Below are 20,742 nucleotides of genomic sequence, written 5' to 3' on the forward strand. Positions count from 1 at the left end.
ACAGTAACTGACTTTGGAATGCAATTGGAAATATGGTCCAGAATGTCAGAATTAATTACAAACTTCTCTTACTTTCAAAATAATAGTATTTTCTGAAAAAGCCGCATAAGCCAACTGCATTTATGTAACCTGTCACAAAAAGGATTATCTTGGTTCTAAGGCAGCCGCACATCCAAAGTACTGCACAGTGTCATTATTCAGTAGCAGAACAAATTTTGATTTGAGGCAAGAACTGTCAGCCTACGTAACAACAGGGAAAAATGTCACCAATTGAAAGACCCACAACCGGGTGATCTCTGCAACTCACAATACATTGTTTCATAATGCAGATTGCATGAAAAACGTCAAATGTCTTACAACAAGGATACTCTGCTCTCCATTCTAGGTTAAATGAGACATGTGAAATACCTCATTTGAACTGAAGTAAGTATGGGAAAGGAGAAGGATGTCAGAACTCAGAGCAAGTCTCTAYAGTACAGTCCTGTAACTGTGCAGAAAACAAGACTTACCCAGAACCTGACAAGTTTGCTGCAAATGCCTCTCAAGAAGCTGCCAAAAAGGTATTTGTGACTCTCTCATGATGGTCATATATGAATGGTTATAATTCTACTGGCCAACTCTAACCGTAATTACAAATTAGATACATCTTAAATGCTCATCTTCTTTCCACATCATCCTGCTATAGATAAAGTGGAACTTTATTCTMCATCCCTATGTTTTGTCTTATTTTTGCTTCTGCCCCTTTTGAATTGTCAAACATAAGTCAAAAGTACAGTGAAAATCTCCCCCATATTTACTCAGTCCTATGGACATATACTCAGTTTCTGCTTCAACTCAGTCACCTTAGCTCCTCTCAAACCATTCCAACCCTTCCCCATTGACTTGTTGTCATAAAAGAGCTCTCAGCTCATACATTGTAATTTGATAATTCCATATTCTTGTTAGGCAGTATCAGCACTTYTGGCTGTTGTATTCTGGTCATTTACCTACTGCCCTAAAGAACTCTCAAACTCTGTGGCTTTATCTCGTCTTGTCTCTCAATATTAGCATCTGAAATGTAAGTTTGAAGAGACATGAACAAATGTAAAAGGTCATGCAGCAGTGCTGTCACGGTGGAGGAACTCCTGTCAAAAGATGGCACTTGCTGTATCATGCAAACTTCCTCTATATCCASCCAGAACAGAATTATAGTACTGTAAGTACTTACTATACACTTTTGTAAGCAGATCAGCTATCCCGGAATACAGAGATGGAATCAAACCAATAGCAATCCAATTTGTATCATATATATTTCCTGAGTCATTAGAAGTACACACACGCGCGCACACACACACACACACGCATATAATTAGAAGAGTAAAACAGACAGAAGCGTGTATAGCATAAGACACTGAAAGCAAATGCAAATTTACAAATGTTCATTGGTAAATAAAGACCAAGGAAAATTAAAAAAAAAAAAGGGGGGGGGCATTTTCTAATCACATTTGTAAATGCAATTATGGCTTGATCAGAAGGAAAAATGCAAGAAGGCTGTTTCACACAAGTATGCAGAAGAACATATTTTCACACCAGCAGGCATGACACTGTAGGAAGGATGGACAGGTGTTAGAGGAACTGGATGAGAAGCAACACAGATGAAGACAAATGAATTGACTGTATGAAAAGCTTTTAAAATGTTTGGAATATGAATGGAAGTCAGTGGAAAAATACAAGGATCAGGCTGTCATTGCCATAGTGATAATTGCTGGTGTTAGTGAAAAGTGGGAAGCAACATTTGACAAAAGCTGATCTCAAAAACTAATTTCTTAAGGCACTTGGAAAGAGGAAAGGAGGACTCAATCCTAAAGACATATATGAGAAATGGAGCTCAGGTGAAAAGGTGGCTACACTGACAGAAGTAATATGTGAAGAATAATTAAGTTCAGGGTCAGTGAGAATACCAATATTCTTGTGCCACAAAAGCACAAATGTTCAATGAGAAAGGCTGATGGAAGAGTAGACCCTCTTGCCAAGTATGAACTTTTTTTATATATATAAGTTTATTGGAAAGAGACAGACAATGCAAAAGTCTACAGAACATTACTAGAAAAGGATGTGGATATTAAATTCAGTCAAATAGTATTGAACTGTGATAGAGACAAACTTAATGATAAAAAGAAGGAAAAAATACATTACYGTAGGAGAAGGTATAAAGCCTATCATGAATAAAAATATAGTTGTTCAATCCAGAAACAAAAGGCATTCACTTTTTATTACTGAAAATCTGTCTTAATTTTGAAAACAGGAAAATTAACTTCAATAAATATATATGCCATGATGAAGAGAAAAATGACTATTTTTTTCTTCCATATCCAACTGTCTGATGAGTTTCCTCAGGAGATTTCTCAAGTTAATGTTTTGTTTTTAAGGGGCAAGAACTAGTTGAAACAGCAGTGACTGTTTTTTTTTAGTTAAATGCATTGCATAACAATAGCAATTAGTTGCTGAAGAGTATTACATGAAAGACCTTTCACTACTCTAACATTCATTTAGTCTGAAAGTTTCACAAATATGAAAGTTTCAAACTTACAAGACAAAAATGCTACTTTAAATGTCAATTTTAAGTATCTAAAGTGTAAAATAAACACTGAATGAATGTTAAAGCAACCATATGCTTCCATAATTTTCCATTAGTAAAAAAAAAAGTCATTCGACACCTGTTGTGCAGTCCATGTGAGTCTTGCTTATGATTTCTACCAATAATATTCCAGAGTAGATCACTAAATCCTGATGAGCACCTTTAGAAAACATTGCAAAGCCTTCCTTCCTGCTTTTCCGTAAGAATGATCCTTTAGTTCTAGAAGGGACTTCAGTAAARCTGGTTAAAGGAATTAAATGATTTTATGTGGAAGACAGCCCAATACATACTAGTATATTGAAGGGTAGCAATATAAAACTTTATGAAGGTAAGTCCAAAGACTGATAGGGAACAGATAACAGAGAAAGACATTTAGCTGTAAAGTGAACTGTAATAATTCAAACCAATCTAACACTTCTGACTTGGTAAAATAAAATAATCATACTGTGCTACTTACAGCATTCGATGCTTAAAAGTTATATAGAACTACCCCTTTCGCAACGAAGCAATAGTTACACTTCTCTATGCATAATACAAATGTACTGCATCAGGTAACCCCTTATCCTCTTTTTCATTTTCTTTTTGGCCAGAATGATAGTCCTTTACACCTGAGTTATGTGGAGACTTGTGCAGTTTTTATATAGAGAAAAGCAYTGTGCATCCCAATAGCACTAGAAAGATGAGCACAGTCCTCACAGAGTAGTTTGCTTCCCCTCATCCCATTCATGTACTATACAGTTCTCCCCTATTATTTTAATTTGAAYTTAGCACTAAAAAGCTGATTACTAGTGAGAAAGTGTTTGGAACTACAAACAAACCTAATTTATGTATAAACCGATTTCCAACTTTTTCAATGAAAATAACAGAGGATACAGGCCAAACAGCTTTAAGAATTTTCCCTTAGATTAGATTGATAAATCTARGGAAAGAATTCAGGGGTTCTAACTGGTATTAGAGGTTTTACACACTAACGAAAGATGAAACCTTCAGTGAGGTGCTCTCAACTTTTATTTCTGATAAACCCATTTCAGTACAAAAAGCTCAATACCAAAGCTAGTTTTTTAACTAAACTCCTTGCTGTATGTGACTCTCAAAGATTTGTGCTCAAGTATCTTAATGAAAGTATTTTCTTTAGCCTACCAAAGAAACTGATTAAGAATAAATCAGGATTTTACAGATTTATGTTGTTGAGATTCATTACAGGCATCCTATCAGACATATCTTTTCTCTAGTGATTTGTAAGAATATCAGGCTAATGAGTAGGGTGTAATACAGCCATGCTTCCCTTTGGGAAGAGAAAACAGCAGAAAYTGTGCACTTGAATTCTTCCTCCAGTGGTTCATAGTAAATTATAGATGGTGCAGATAATCCCCACAGCCTGTCAGAGATACAGAAATCTGTCTCCTCCCCAGTCCTATTCACTTACACTTGACCATTAAGCAATCTCCCATCCTCTGTGCATCCACAGAAGGGATATTCTACTGTACAACTTTAAAATACTAAGTGAGTTTTACACAGCTATAGACACACACATACTATCCACCCTGTAGCAGTGACTTTTTTCTAGCTGTGGCAGGAGGGAAGTGTAAGGGCAAGAAGCCTGAACAATCTGGTCCCAACTAGCTACTACTATGGGAGTCAATTGTCAGTGAGACATATAAATTCCTCTTCTTCATTCATCCATCTAGTCTTTCCTCACTTCTATGTTTATTTACCTTTTTGCATACTCAGATTAGTCTTAGGGCTCTTATTGGGACTGGTAGGGTTCCGCTTCGGATGACTATTTCTGTCTGCTGTCTATCTCACCACTGCTGCTTGGACAGCTGTGTTCCTCATAAACCTATTCYTGGGTGTCCACATTTTATAATGTGATCTTTTACGGCAAACTCCCCTAGAAGAGCTCTTCAGAGTTCTTCTTAAGCACGAGAATGGCAAACCGGAAATTCATTTCAAAAAGGCTAATCTTGTATAAGTGTAAAAAACACACATTCAAAGCTCGTATCTCACTTAAATGAGAAACAAGTGGCAGACCTAAGAAAGGTCAATTGCACAGYCTGTGACTATGAACTCCTGCAGGCCATGTCACGTTACTCTGCACACACAGAGGATTTTYTGGATGAGAGAATAAAAAGCTAGGTAAATATGCAGAATATGAACATATTCTGACCACGTTATCTTCTTTTGGACTTCAGAAGCCATACTATACTGACAAGCCCACAACAGCTGTGCATACCTCGCTCTCCAAAAAAGGGTTAACTCTGCAAAGATCAGCATTAACTCCCACACACGTTTCTGCTGGAAATCTATCAGGTTGCTAGGGTAGCATGCTGTGCATAAAGGCTGCTCCCTGGCTGTGTACCCTCCCCGCAGGCGCATGAAGCCCTAATTATGAGGTATATATGTACAGAAGAGTTTCTGTGGGCTAAGGAGAGGCATCAACACACACACTACTTCCTTTGGTCCATGAGTTACAGACCCTTTGAAGCAGTTTTCTGCTCCTTTGCTTATGCCTACTTGACTCTAGAGGAGGCTGTTCCAAACTTCACTGTTAACGCTCTTACCACAAATGCTACTTAATTTCTTTCTCTTACTCTTTAATTTAAAAATGAATGGATTTTAAAATCCAAAGAAAAAAAAGCCCGCAATAGCAAGCAATAAACCAAAAACCTGAAAGGGGATGATATTGTGAAATGACAGTGGGACTATGCTTGCTCCATTTCACTACCAATTTAGGTATTAATGGGATGATTTCTTTTTTTCTTTTGCAAAAGTATTTAAAGCCTATATAAAGAATCAGAAACCACTTCCTCATTTTGGTTCCATATTTCCATTATAAAACTTTATTTATTTATTTATGCATTTCTTTATGTATTTRTTTTTGTCTCCTGATGGTGGTGGGGGGGTGCTCTTTCTTTCTCCTTCAAGTTCTCAATTTCACTAGGTCCCTCATGTATCTGTTTTAAGACTCCTTTGCCTCCTACTTCCCAAAAGCCTCCTAATTCCTTAAAGTCCAATATATTAAGCCACTAAGGGTGAATGTAGGGGTGATGCAAGTGTCCTTGAAGGCTAACCAGTACCTCTCCTGTTAAATGCAAAGAAAGAATGGCGAAAGAACTGTCTATTCCTGGCTGCCAAGGGCTGCATGCTATTTCCACTGCTTTCTCTGCTGCTCCAGAAGGAARATGATGAGACAGAGATTCTTCTGCATCACTACACTAACACACAAATCCTATTGTCAAACATTTTGACAGGCCRTATATGCCAAAATGGACAATATTCTACATTTCTTAACTATTCTAGGGTACTACCATGCAGCTTTCCAGAGAATAAGAGTCATGAAACAGAACAACGCTAGCATTCCAAAAAAGTCAGGGGTGACTTTCTTGAACAGCGGAGAGGCACTGAGGAACTACCCTTTGATATACAGTATAAATCCTTTGCAAATCCACCTTTTTAACATGCTACTTGTCATATTTGTTTTGTAGCTTAGCATCTCTGTTTTCTTTATGCTTAAGATGTTCTTAACAAATATCCTCATGCAAGTATAGCTAAATTGGGATGARAAGGTGAGAAAGATTTGTAATTTTGCCAGAGCCAACAGGTAGGCTATAGAATAAGCCTGGGAATATAGGCTAAGAAATATCTCATCCGAAGAACGATGAAAATGTTCTGCTTATAATTTCTGTTAAAATACTTTTTCTTAACTTATCTACAAACACCAATGCTTTTGAAACTAAAAAGGTAAATGATTCATAATAATTAGAACAGCTGCTTTGTCTCTTTCTTGTGGGTGGAAATCACAGACATAGATGACAAACATTAATGGAATTAAGTTTAAAACACTTGCAGAATTTGCATCTGTGATCATTCCTTTTCTTACACCTAACTAATGCAAAGCAAGCTCTGCTCAGTTCCTTTCTGTTGCCTTCCTATACTCATCTCTGAGTTCTTGCTGAAAGGGCTTCATCTCTTCATGTTTTATGGATCATACTGCATGTAACAGAAGAAGAATTTATTTAGGTTTGCTAGGCTGTATGACCTCCCCAGAAGGCATTAAAGACAAAAAGAAGAAAATTCAATCAAAATTTTAAGTCTCAGTCCATTACTATGATTACCTGCCTGATAAACTTGAGAACTATGTTTATTCCTCTGATAAACTTGAGAACTATGATACTAATAATGCTATTTTTAAAGCAGGTACATTTACCACTACATGTCTCTCTCATTTTGGCCAAATATCTTCCCCATAATAATTATAATGTCACAAGCATTTGATTAAACTGTCATAGAACCATAGAATCATAGAATCAGTAAGGTTGGAGGGGACCTCCGGAGATCTAAACTATGCAGTTCTTTCATGAAGAGTTTCAGCAGGCAATCTTCAACAGAGGGGGAAAAAAAACAACACAAAAAAAACCCAACACTTTGTGATGCAAACCAAAATACACAATACTTATTGTGTGAACACCTAGAAGTGTACTAATCATTTTGAAGAAATAAAAAAGGCAAAAATTCACAGGTCACTTATAAAGAAGGCGCAATCATTCATTCTGCTGATGGGGGAACTCCAGAGCTCTGCCCAAGTGCACAGTTAGTGCGTTGTCTCTACGTTCTAACAAGATACAGTAAAGAAGCATCAAAAAAGGTGCATATAAGAAGAGAAAACAAAGGTCAAGAARTACAAAATAGATCAGCCTACAGCCTACGTATCACAAGAAAGCTGAAACTCACATTCCACATGTAGTGGGAAGAACGATTCAAGAGAATTAAATTAAGAGATGCTTAGCAAACAGAAAAAACAAAAACAAAAACAAAAAACACCGGGTATTGCATGATGCAATGACAATTATATTACAAGGTCATAGTACACCCTTATTAATTCACAGTATTTCTAGGAAAATATTTATACATATAAGAAAGAAAGCATAATTCAACCTCAGTAGATTTACAGAATTTTGCTTAGGTTAGAGGCTGTCAGTGAGATTCTACAAGAAGTAGCTTGATCTGGCAGAAATAGCAAAATCCAGCAGAGAAAACTCCCTGCTACCACAGGGCAAAATATGTCTGAGAGTAGACAGAAGTGAGGAACACTTGTCTAGAAGCTATTAGTGACTTGAAAAGATAATCTTTAAGTCCAAGGGCCCTTTAAGGCCAAATAAAAGAAGAAAGGCAACTTTATTTCCTTAATTTCCTCAGAGAAGAGGGATGCTTCTCATATTTCATCCTCTGATGAAGGCCCTGTGAGGATCAGGGGCCAGGGACAGCTCAGAAACAAAAAGATGAACAGATCAAGGATTGGCTGCCGTGGCAATTCTGAGAAGAGAGTAATATTTCTAGCTCCAGCCAAGTGAGGACACTAAAGTACTTGATATAAGACTGTTATTAGCTAGGCTGCTAGTGTAACTATATACAAGATTGGGTCTCCCTAAGCATGCCATGACAGAAAACAATCTACTTGCTTAAAACTTCTTTTTTGTTGTCAGAATAAACAAGTGACACCTAAATGCAAGAATCTCCTATCATTTTACTCAAGCATTATTATTATTTGTCAACAACACAGTACAACCAAACTGCCCTTGTGCAAGTTATAGCATCAGTAGGGCTCAAGTGAATTCTATTTTTTTGCTCACTTCAGGGCATCTGTTATCTTATATTTTTAATTTAATGCCTGTTAAAAATGGGGCCATATAAAAATGAAACAGTGCCAATTTCTGAAGTGAGATGTAAAACTCACTTTCTAAACTTCACAAGAAATTTTTTGCTTCAAGAAATTCAGCTTTTAAGTAGTTCTCATTTTGTTGTGATTATTTTTGCCAAAGGAGGGGGCCTTTCCAACTTCCTTTCTGAGGCTTGGAAGTAAGTGGAGTATTATGTTAAAGGTTTCCTTTTTTATTTTAAACCAGCTAAGTTCCTTTCAGCATCCTCAGTTTAAGAAGCATTACTGTTTTATGGTATATTCACGGTTGAGTATTGGCCCTTATCTCTTTAGAGCCTGAAATGTCTCATCTGAGAGAACTATGCTTTGAGTTTTGTTCGTTATTTGTATTTTTCTCCACTTTTGGAATTAGAGTGAGCAGCCCAGTATCAAGCTAGTAGCTGTCTCATCCACCTTCTTTGTATTCCTCCCTTGGAGGGGTCTCTATGTACAAGAAAAGATAAATCCTAAGTAGAACAATCCAAAATTGTCTCCAATAGAAGGTCTCAGCGAATGAAGAAAAAATCCTCCAGTTTTGACCTTACGCCTATTTAAGAAAGAAACAGGTAGAAACAAACTTTTGCTTTTTACATTTTATTTTACATAAAGCCAAACCAAATTCAGTTTACCTTCAGCATTTTTTCTTCAGGCATTGTGTAGAATATATATTCTTGTCCAGTTTCATTCACTAGACCTAAGTCTTTGAATCTGCAATCACTCTGGCAAAGAACCAGTGACAGAATCTAACTTCACTGTTACTCCTGTGTATGGCAACATGATCCACATGACCAGAAATTTTCTTGGTGTCCTTGCATGGGGTTAAGGTGGCATCATTCTGTCTGAGTAAAACTACTCCATTCAGTTTTCTCAGGCTGTGAGACAGAATGAACTAAAGGCTGGAGAGTACCACGCCACTCAAAGAACAGATGTCTCTTTTGAAATAATAATGGTTATAATAGAAGTTAATCTAATATTTTCTGTTGCCTCCTCAACTTTAGATATAAAACTTTTAGAAACTTGTATCATAGATTTTCAAACTCATCGCAGAAGACAATGTGATATTTTCTGCATGTGAATCTCAGTGTCTTTCAAGTACAACTACCACAAGTTGCTATGGTTAAAATCAAGTCAAACCAAAAAAAAATAAAAAATAGGTCATGGCTTCTGGTAGTTACTGATAAAGTCAGTGACTGTATAAATATCTTAAGTGTCTATATCCCTATGAAAGCTGAATAACAAAAGTGTTTCCGTATATGGCACTGAAGTAATAGACACARAAAGTTATTTCCAAAGAGTTCTTTAAAACATAATACTATTAAAAAGAAGAAGTCATCTGCTGCTATCCTGGAATGCATGCTAATGTTAATGCARCGGCAGCAGCTTGACATATTTAGCCAATAAAGATTTCAATTTTCTAATTTTCTGATGATAGCTTTACGTTTAAAAGACAGCTTGTAGTTCATGTTAGAAGTTCAGCAGTGCACATACATTATTGCACATGGGCCACAATCCATTTTAAACAACCTTCACTCCGCATTTTTGTGACTCATTGACAACATCAACAGTATAACTGACTGAGTCACAGAAGGCAGACACACCACTCACAGATGGAACAGTACACTGACATGGCTTATTTCAGATAATACCCAATAAAATGTAGGATCATTCCAAACCCCAGATTCCTTCTGTGTAAAACTTCAATACGATAGAAAAAATAACTAAACAACACACAGCTGCAAAACTGTATTGAACATCATGAAAGAGTAATACGATAATAGGAAGAGGAGTCAAATCATAATCTCCTGCTTACTAAGCAGTAAGAAGGGAAATACCAAAGATTTATGCAAATTAATTGATGATGTAAATATCACTATATTAAGGCTGAGCAGAAAGAGTTCTAGATACAGTACAACACTGGGAACCCTCAGCATGAGTTCCTGCAATAACGATTTTTTTCTGTTCTGCTTTGCAGTTTCCCTTGTCCATGGGAAAAAAAAAGACCCTTTCTAGAAAAAACATGGTCTTTGATAAGTTAGCTCCATCTGAGGTATCAATCTTATCTAGACTTCATGTTTGAGCTTATATACAAGCATGTGTATACATGCTCACATACATTACATATCTACACACACACACACACACACACACACACACACACAAACAAACCAGTAATGCAAACAGCACATCATTATATTGAAATACACTTTCTGCAAGCAGGAGGAGTTCTCCTCTAACAGATACTCAATGGGGCACCAAAAGAGGCCATTTTCATATTCTTTGGGATTTGGTGAAAGCCACTCTGTTGAAATATCACTGACCTGGTGTTCCATGACATTTTGAGAGTTGAATCAAAAGCTTCATGTATACTGTATATGCTTCATGTATACTACCCGCTTGGTTACTAAGCAATCAGAAATGTCCCCAAAATTTTGAGCATCGACAACTGCTAGACCTCAAAGTGGTTTTGGACCCTACAACATTCACATTATCAGTAAAACTGATATACTTAACTGAAATTATTACACACAACTTGAAAAGCAGGCTGGAATAAAATATTACATCCTCACCCAGTGTGAAAACTGCAGCTTGTCAACCACTGACACAGTCACAGGAAGCCAGAATAACAGCACAAAAGGAAAGATGTTTTCCAGAGCAAATACCACATTAGTGGACTTCACTGGAGGTGGAAGATATTAAAAAATCACTTTTTCACTGGCATTTTTACACTAACTCTTCTTAAATATGACAGAAATCTCAACTTATCCACGCATGTCATAGATTTTATGGTAGTCTCTATGTTCGTTACGTTTGTCAGCACTCTCCCGTGGGCATTTTGACTGAAATTTATGATTTGCTCTAAAGGACTTTACATGTTTGTTTACTGAAGTGGTATATAAATGAACAGAACATCAAAGTGAATGATTGAATATTAAATAAATAAAAAGCACAATTTCACAAACACACTAGAAAAAATATCTCATTTAAAAGTCTGTCAAATTCATTATTCAATATATTTATTTTTCTAATACTGATCCCGGATTCTGAAAAGGCAAAGAATGGCGCAGCACAGGATGGCAGAACAATGCAACTCGTTTGGGGCTTTACTCCTGCAAGAATTACCCACATTCTAATCAGGGATAGGGCAGGCTATATGGGACTGCTTCGTCCTTTTCCCAAAGGCAGGTGGTCAAGGATAACAGACATGTATAAAGCTTCCTTTCAGCCAGCACATTTAGACAAGAACAGAAAAAGATTACATCTTCACCACAAACATTCCCAGAGAAAAATATTTCCCCATAGAGAAAGGCAAAAACAAAGAAAAGAACTGTCATTCCCAGAACTTGCCATTGTATTCAGAAAATCTGCAAGTTAAACCTAAAGCACTGAACATTCAAGTGCTCAAGTGAGTGGCTCTATCCTCCTATTCTATGCTATTTCATGGCAACAATTAAAATGCTAACATATAAGGAAACAGTGATAAATATGACAAAAAAGAAGAAAAAATAGACATCAGAAAGTTTATGGTTATTCATTCCAAAAAGTCCAGCCAAGCTGATATAAGAAACTGATTAAGAAAAGTAGAATGAAGAATGAAATAGTCACAGAGAAAAGGGACGACTGATAAGAAAAGAAATTAAAAATAGTTTTTAATCAGGAAACATTGGTAATGAAATTCTAAAGTAAAACTCCGATTCCAGTGAGGATTTTTGGACATCATTTCATTCCTATGATTTACGATTTCCTCTGCAGAACTATACCACTAAGAGACCATGTTTTTTTTTTTTTTTTATTAATAGAAAATGATAAATACTACCACAATCCGTAACACTTGCTTTCTCGTTCATCAAACTAGCAGCCTGGTGTTGATCAGATGATGAAATCAAGTAGAATGAATTGGTAAAACAGCTGGAAAAAGTATTTCTAATCTGATTTTAAGCAAAAAAAGCAGAGGAGCTTTCCCATTTTGTTTTGGTTCACTTCTATTTATGAGTGTGATTTCACTTAACCTGTGAAAAGTGTGCATAAAGTCCTTATCTAATATCTACATTAACCATTGTTTATCTCTTCTCAAAGGGAAGGCTAAGGTTTTATTTTTCTGAAGACCTCCCCTGTATTTTTAAAACAGGAAACATATACATAAAAATTAAGAGAAATAGATATTTTTCCTTCTTTCCATTCCATCTGTCAAATAGCAAAATAAACAGAAAAGGGCACCACATCCCACTGGTTGTGATTTGAATTGACTGAATGAGAGTTTGACAAGTCTAAAAGGCCAGCAAAAGACACACAGACTCTCCCTCATTAGGTTTTGCACAACAGTGACTACAGACAGCTATGAATGCACAGTACTATGAATAATAAAACATCTGTGAATTACATAATGTCACTAAGTAAGTTCCAAATGGAATGCATACATTAACCCACAAATACAGGCTGGTACTTATTTAATACAAAATCAGCAAAAAAAATAATGGTGTTTCTTAAAGGCCGTGGAAGTCCATTATACTATCCAAATCACATATACTACTCTAAGAAAAATAATGCTATTGTTATACCGTAATAAAAGTAGTCACAGCAACAGCCCGTAGTGACAGGTAGAGATATCTTCCACCAAATTTAACAAAACAATTTAAGTAAATATAAATTCTTAATGCATTTTCAACTGCTTGCAGTCCACAAAGAACATACTGAATGTGAAGAAGTTTTATTTAAGACCAGTATTATCATAATACTTCATACTGCCATTGAAATGTACAGTGAACCTGCTAACAAATAGCACCTTTTACCAGTTTCACCCCTTTTCTATAGCACTGAAGACTGTACATAGCTTGATTGGAATTTTGTGTTTTAGAAGCTCCCTCCCGCCCAACACTGGTGATAAATTATTTTAAAATATGCGTGCTTGCTGTTAGCTTTAATGAATGATGTGCTTCTTTTTTATTGCTGCAGTCAGGCTTCTTTTTAAGCAGCTACAGTAGTCTCTCGGCAATGTAATACAGAAATGGATCAGTAACCATAAAGAGGATTTGAAACTATGATTATTCTAATGTGTATTCTTCTTAATGTCTAATTCAGAAACAGGACCATATATATACACATATATAAAACTATTGATTAAAACATCAGTCTGACTTCTTGAGATTTCAATGAATTTTCTTTAAAAATAAATTTTTCCTGTCTCTGTGAAGTTACCTACTGTTTTTAATACATCATGTAATAAAAATACAGAGTATGTGATATTTTCTTAATGAGTTGATATAATTACATAGAAAAATCTTTAATATGGTTTCCGAAAAGGAGAAACACAATGTTTACCTACATGTACCCATACTTCTCATCAGATGTTTTATTAACTACCTTGATACATTGAGACCTGACCCAAAACTCATTGAAATTACTTTTTTCTCTTACTTTCCTAGGTCAAAAATAGGCCCTAAAAATGTTATATGCTGTTCACTCTTCCAGGCCAGCATGCAGCTCTCCAAGCCCATCTCATGATTGCAAACTCTGAATATTTTAAATTCTACTGTAGGTTAACATAGGAGAGGTTTATCCAGCACAAGACCTAAGGCTATAGGCTTTATGAAATCAACAGATGGCTTCAGAGAAAGTGTATTTAAAGGAGATTTTAATTTTAAATGAAAATAATTTGTGACTGAGTATGTAACTAAAACTCAGGTATGTATTTCATCTTACCCTAGAAATAATTCATGACAGATCTTCTAGGTTACCATATGGACCATATTTCATTCCTCCTACTAAAAGTAGATTACGGAAGGGCAAAGCTACTTATGATATTTCAAGCTTACCAGTATTAATTTGAATAAGATAATAGATGAGGGAAGTATGATTGGCAACCAYCCCAGCTGTACAAATTACAAATCTCTTCAACAGAATTTCAAATTGCAAAATTGAATATCAAAAAATCTTTTGTTTTTTAGTACAGTAACACTTCTTCAGATACCATTATTCACTACATTTTCTTGTAGAAAAAAATGTGTAATATTGATATTGTCAATGCAAACAGATACAATGAAATTTTTGGAAGTATACATGGAGTTCTTAGATATGTGCATGGCAAAAATCTGCAGATGTGCAGAAACATGAAACACACACAGTGAGCTAGGAATTCAGTATCAGGTGTCAGCCATCCACGCCAGCCTGTTCTGCCAGCCAGAATTCCAGTTACCTTTCCTTTCCTGGTTATGCCACGTAGGGAAGCAGCTGCTGCAGCTATACAGACCTGCCAGACAGAGGCCCATGCTAGAGAGATGATACAGATGTCCAGAACCTTCCCACCTGCTGCCTGGTTGAATTCACACTACTTATTGCAGGATACGGATCACCACCCATATACCTGTCTAGTACTGACACTTAAGGGCCATACTTTCAAAGGAGTTAATCACTAGAATAACTTATATTTAGGCCACCTGTGAGCATTTTTGAAAATTCCAGCATATTTCCTAGACGCTCTAGAATAATTTTCTCTTGGTGCAGTTCACTGTCATCACAAATTAGAGGTTCAGCAGAATTGGTATTTAGAGTATCATAAGAGGAAGGAAGATTTTACTATATTTCTTATGAATTAAAACGTAATTTTAGGACAATTCTCTGCCATTTTCTTTCACCATAATAATGGGAAAAACTTAGCATTCTGAAAATGGCAAATTATTATGTCACAGTCGAAAATCTCAATTTTTTTAACTTCAATGTATAAAAATACTCTGCATTTATAGATGAGGAATGTCCCTTTCAAAACTCGTCAATATTAGGGTATCAGTCTTAATCAGCACATTTGCATTGACATTCATAAACCATGAACAGTACTTATTTAAGCAATTCTCATCATGTCCTATGACATAAGAAGTTTTATATCCATTTAATAGACCGGAGAGTCAAGGCACAGAAAGCTAAGGTAACATCACGCACAGCATTCTAGCAGGTCAGTGTTATCAGTAGAATACAGTGCAGAATCCTTGATTTCCATTTTCTAGTACTATCTAGTAAACTGCACTTGTTATAGGCTACTCATTTGTAATGAGCATTGCCCATGCCATAAATGCAATCTTTACTCAGATAGGCAATAGGACAGAAATATGTCTTATTGTATATATGTATGAAATATATATGTATGTATTGAAATCTAAAAAAAAAAAAGAGAGAATTCTAAATTAATAGACTAAATGACATTTCAAAAGTTTTCCATCTTTTTTTGAACCTTGCCAATGTATTATCTTCTGTAATCACTTACAGTAATCAATTCCATAAAGCAGAGGTCCTGACATTACTTTCTGACCTCCCATCGTTGTAAGCCCTATTTTTGAAAGCTCTTTTTCCTTGAAAAGATTTTAATAAAAATAGCCACAAATTCGGTTATAGGTACTATGAACAATTTTATCTAAAAATCACACTAATGATATATAAAAACAGTATGTATTTGTTAAAAGTCATTCTACTAGAAATAACTTTTTGAGTGAAATCAAAATCTGTGTGGTGCTGCTCACTGACAGCTCTAATTTCAGTGAGAATGATTCAAAGTAAAGTGCAGAAGGCTRCAATTCAGAGTTCCACCATGCAACACAAAACTGTTAAAACAAAGTGTGCTATATTTAAAATCTAATACTCTGTTAGGAAAMAATCTATATTTTAAGTAGAAGATTCAAATTTATACAATAAAGCTTATTAGTACTGGACCTATGTTTTTACTATTTTATTATTTTAATATTAATGGCAGAAACTGACACCTTCAACAATAAAAAATAGCAGAAACTGCACCAAAAACATTTATCATCTTTAGTACCCTGTACACAGTCAGGGTTCATTGGGAATGCTCTGGAGATGTCTGTATGCAACATAGGCATAAGCTTTGCTCAAGGTCTATAGCCAGATTAATAAAAATATCCGAACAGATTATAATTGAAAGACAACAAATTGAACTTTGTTGGTAACCAGCAAGGTTAACTCCTTATCTGATTCACTGCAAGGTGCTCAGACCAACTTCACATAGTACTAAGCATCTGAAACACACAGCATGACATGTCATGACACAACATGACGATGAGTTTCATAGACACATCACTGTATCATCTGCAGACTTTCATCTCTAAACTACCAACTCTTCATCCTGCATAGGAAGTGCATGACTAATTGCACGAGGAAATCTACCCTTTTTATTCTATAACCATCTCTATAGCTACTTCTTTCAGACTCCCTGCAGCTGCTAATTCACAATACTCCGATGTCCTCCACAGGGAACACTTCAAAATGAAGGATGGAAGTAGGATGAAGATGAACAAGAAAAATGTTGAGTCTCTCACAGTCCATCTAGCTTCTTTATAATGTAGTCTCCTCAGGACAAGGCTTATGTATATCTGTGTCATTGCCAGCATTGAGTATATAATAATGTTTCACAAAACTATTGAATTAGTTACTTCCCTAATTCGATTTTTTTTTTCCAATTTGTGGAAGTCTTTACATATTAACCACRTCAATACATTCACACTTCACAATCAAGAAATTCCTATATATATATATACACATTTAAAACCCACAAAAAATAGTAAGTTTCAGTTGCTTCACTAACATTATGTTTTAGGAAACAGGTAACCTATAATGCGTATTTTCTTAAATACAGCATAGTTAAATGTAAGCATTCTTTGAGGAAAGTGTACTGAAATATATACACAAAACTGTCCCATATGCATAATGATGAAAATTAATACCCCTGTTTCAAACAACTTGTCCAGGAGGCATTTTATAGATGTTAAGCAAAATAGGATTTGCTATGAAAATGAGTTCTCTCAACTGTAGTGAAACAGAGGACATTAAAGTATTTCTACAGTATCATATTACTCTTAGACATTTCTATGGATCTCATCACCATAGTTTATGAGCTCACAAAACAAAATGGATCAAGCAATTATCTCTGATTGAGATAATGAAGATGTATTCTCCATTTTACGGATGTAACCCCAAAGACATGGGTACTGCTGGCAGAGCTAGGAATGAAAACTGAATCTCCTGATTTCTAGCCCTGCAACAGTTAGCGCAAGCCTAGCTTTTTCACCCTCCAGAAGAATGCTATTGTGTGGTGAATAAAGTCAAGTATATATATACCATGTTCTATCATTTGATGTACATGAAAGCAAAGTGAGATGAGACATTTCTAGTTAAACAATTTGTTCCACRTTAACTGACATTAAACGCAAAAGTTTTGAGTTTGAACACATTTAAAAATCCTCTAAGTTCCTCTGTAGTCAGTGGGAGATAAACAGGTACCTCTATAAGGGTTTCATCCTAAAAGAAATCCAGCCCAGTCTGGCATGAATAGGCTTCTAGAGGTGCCTGTTTCTCACCCTGGGATCTCTCAATAGTGAGCCTATACAGCTAAGATTAGACACCTACCTTTACAATAATGTTACCCTCTAKTTAATATTCATGCTTGTGTAAGCTTGGTAATGTGCTAACTCACTTCGATGTAGAATTTCATAAAATGAGCAGGTCAGATTAGATTTAGCCCTACTTTCTATATTCTTTGTCKTGTACCATACTCATAGCACAGTGGTGAATAAGAGAAGTAAATCTTCATTTTGCTAGGAATCTGGAAGAAAAGTAGATGGACATTTATGACGTAGAAGTATGCCTACACATTCTTCTGGGGTTGCTCACAGAGTCTATATACAACCCTTTTGCACATAGTTGTTCTTAAAATAAAATTGTTCTGAACAGTATTTGAGAGGTGGTATTTTTTCCAGAAACAACAATAATCTGTGCACAGTTTCACATTTTAAAGAAAGGTTATTTTGTGTCAAAAGCCARTTTAAAGTCCTGCTATATTCTCAAATGTAAATGCTGTAAAATGTAACATGAATAATTAAGCCTGATAAGACGGCCTACGCAGCATAATTAGGTTTACTGAAATCCTTTAGAATATGTGAAAACATTTTTTTCTGACATATTTCTAATGTTGAGTTTTCTCAAAGATAACCCATAAGCAAACACAATATAAATATGTATAAATAACAAATAATAGAAATCTTTTGTAAATATACTAGGCTGGCACATGCTATTCAAAATGGTGTTATTGGGCTAAATCGAGGTTGTTTGAATGTGAAAAGTAATCTGATTTGGAAGGAAATTAATTCTAAACTTGATTTGAAAACTGTAATGGCTTCCATGAATTTCATAGCTGAAGACTATTGAAGGTTCTGTTATAACTGCCAGGAGAAATAATGAACTTTTTTTTCCTGCCAGCAGCATCATAACTCCTTCTGAAAGAGCACCACACTTTTTTTTCTGTGATAGATAGTTCTGATTCCACTTCTAGGAACTACAGATCAAAGGAAAATTCAGTGCTGATATGGTAAGCCAGAGTATGATTAAGAATAATAATGTGATTGTGGTTTCTTGATATCTTCTGACACATCATAACTAAAATAAATGGCTTAATTTTAAACAATAAGATTGTGCAGGTATGTTCATAGTGTTACAAAGGGTTATCTGAGACATTCATCATATACTGTACTTTTAATGTGGACTCTTGTTAAATATTGAGAACAGTATAGAAGCTGGAATGTTTTTTTCAAATAATTAAGGTGTTCTCTAAATGTAATGTCAAAAGTCAAGCACAGTAGGTTCTTTTTTTCCCCCAGTGCAGATGGAGATATTCTCGTGTTTATAAATATGCATAATAAGTATATCTTGGAAATTTAAATGTAGCTACTGCATCAGAGAGTAAAAGGCTACCTTTTACTAGCCCAGCAGAATACACTGAGCCTAGTGATTCTCACACAGGAAAATGAGCAGTGGGTTAAAGTATGGATTATCACACCAGCTGTTTTAAATAGCAAGCCCCTATGCTTATGTGCCTAAGTGAAGCTTGCATGAAGAGCAGAGACAGAGGTTTTTTAACAAGCCTGAGAAATCTCAAGAGAAGATCTTAAGCTGGTTAATGAACCTTTGCAAAAACAAATTATTTAAATTAAATTATATTGTACAATCTTAGACTAAAATGTAGTCTAGGTGGGGGAAGTTTGCTTAATTTTATCCTTCAGTTTAGGTTTGATGGATGGTTTGGTAAATTGACTACTACTGAAAAGACCACATCTACTTCTCCATCTACATTTAGACTTGCAATTGGCATCAGTGAGAGTGCTTCTACAAACCAAGAGTACACAAYCCACAGAAGTATAACCATTAGGAAGAGAAAAGAAATCTTGTGTCACATAGCTTGAATTCCCACTGATGGCCACTTCCTATATCATTCCTAATAAAAATTTATCTAACTTATTTTTTAACTAACTAAAGTGATTGTGTATTACAACCTCCSTGAGAGTTTGCTACTGATATATATTATTCTTTAATGGTCTTGTATAAAATAGAAGTGAAAATAAAATGATGTTAAAAGAAAAGTCATCTTTACTCATACAAGCAGTCTCACAGCTTTATCTGGACTATTCAAATGAATAAGGCAAGTCAGGTTTGGCTTTAAAAGCTCTCACTTAAGCTCTTAAAAGGTAGGAAAATGAAACARGTATGGATAGACTTTCTTTTCATCCTTCTAAGACAATGGCAAGCACAAAGTAGTATGCCCTGGTCACAAATAAGCTTTCACATTCCAAATGAAGACATTATCCWACCATGACGCAGCCGTAGGAGGCAAAGGGGAAAGAAATAGTTGTAAAAAGCTGTATCACCACTTGTAATTTTAAAATTCATGGTGTCTTTCAAGTTGTCGCCACACAGGAAAAAATCCTTCATTTGGCCTCCCACAGTTTTGCTGGCCTTTCCCCACTGCTGTTTTAGCAGAAGGCAAATAAAAGTGTTTTATTTCATACAAATCATGTGTTTGCTAAACTCTGAAATCTGAAAATTACAGTAGTTGCACAATATTTTTCAAGGATCCTCTGTTGCTAATTGCTTCTGACCAGAAAATTAAATATAGAACAATGAAATTGCAATGAACACAAAAGAAACAATTTGGATTTGATCCATTTTTGCAGAATAATTTTATTGAAATACAGGCTTGCTGTATCTGAGATAAGAATCTGACCAGAGATCCTCAACATTCCTCTTTACACTCACCAGCTGAAACATTTTTTCTGACTAAGATAATGCTGATACTCAGAAAAAGGGTGAAAAAATCGCAAATATGTTTGCATACTTAATGCATTCATTTCTTTGAAATTTTACATGTTAAATATATTTTGTTATTATTTCTCATCTTTAGACAAGCTTTGCAATTGTTCTGAACTCACTGAAGGATCAAAATGAAATATGGTCTCTGGATCATAGGTACTCCACATACGATTTTCAGTGATCTATTGCATTAAAAGAAATGGAAAGAGAATGCAAAGGAAACAATCTGTATGCTGACCTTTCTTAACAAAGCTGCTAGTACTAATATTTATAGATCTTGTGATACTCCTGC

The 20,742-nt window shown here is 35.4% G+C and overlaps 1 protein-coding gene across 2 annotated transcripts in view; it reads right to left on the reverse strand.

Annotated features, from left to right (window-relative positions):
• PCDH7 (protocadherin 7) overlaps positions 1-20,742 on the reverse strand; it is a 275,271-nt gene that overhangs the window by 201,619 nt on the left and 52,910 nt on the right. The window lies entirely within an intron of this gene.

The sequence above is a fragment of the Rhea americana genome, unplaced genomic scaffold (assembly GCF_003343005.1).
Source record: "Rhea americana isolate MKP2758 unplaced genomic scaffold, rheAme1 scaffold_8, whole genome shotgun sequence".
Lineage (NCBI taxonomy): Eukaryota > Metazoa > Chordata > Aves > Rheiformes > Rheidae > Rhea > Rhea americana.